The sequence below is a fragment of the Penaeus monodon genome, chromosome 32 (genome assembly GCF_015228065.2).
Source record: "Penaeus monodon isolate SGIC_2016 chromosome 32, NSTDA_Pmon_1, whole genome shotgun sequence".
Classification (NCBI taxonomy): Eukaryota; Metazoa; Arthropoda; class Malacostraca; order Decapoda; family Penaeidae; genus Penaeus; species Penaeus monodon.
In genome coordinates this window covers 35,411,955-35,412,228 of record NC_051417.1, presented here as the reverse complement: position 1 = coordinate 35,412,228, position 274 = coordinate 35,411,955, and the positions used below count along the sequence as shown (strand labels likewise).

The 274-nt window shown below is 34.3% G+C and overlaps 1 protein-coding gene across 1 annotated transcript in view; it reads right to left on the bottom strand.

The window, feature by feature from the left end:
- Positions 1–274, bottom strand: part of LOC119593845 (hornerin-like) — a gene marked incomplete in the record, with an annotated part of 29,685 nt that overhangs the window by 25,706 nt on the left and 3,705 nt on the right.

The window sequence follows — 274 nt, the reverse complement described above, 5'->3', positions numbered from 1 at the left end:
ATTAGTGTAAAACTGTTATACAAGTACAATTCTAGCTTGAATACAACATATCAGTTCATATTTGAGAATTATGGAAGCACAGGTGTAAAATTATTTTACAGCGAGAATTTCCAAGACTTGAAACATTCACTCTCCAAACTCACTTGTGTACCAAGGGCTTCGTACTTGGTACACATGTAGACCCTACATAAGCTACAGCATATTACCTGTGTCTCTCAACAGAAAGCCTATTTCATGTATAAATGTACACAGAACTCACACTATTTAAGAAAAT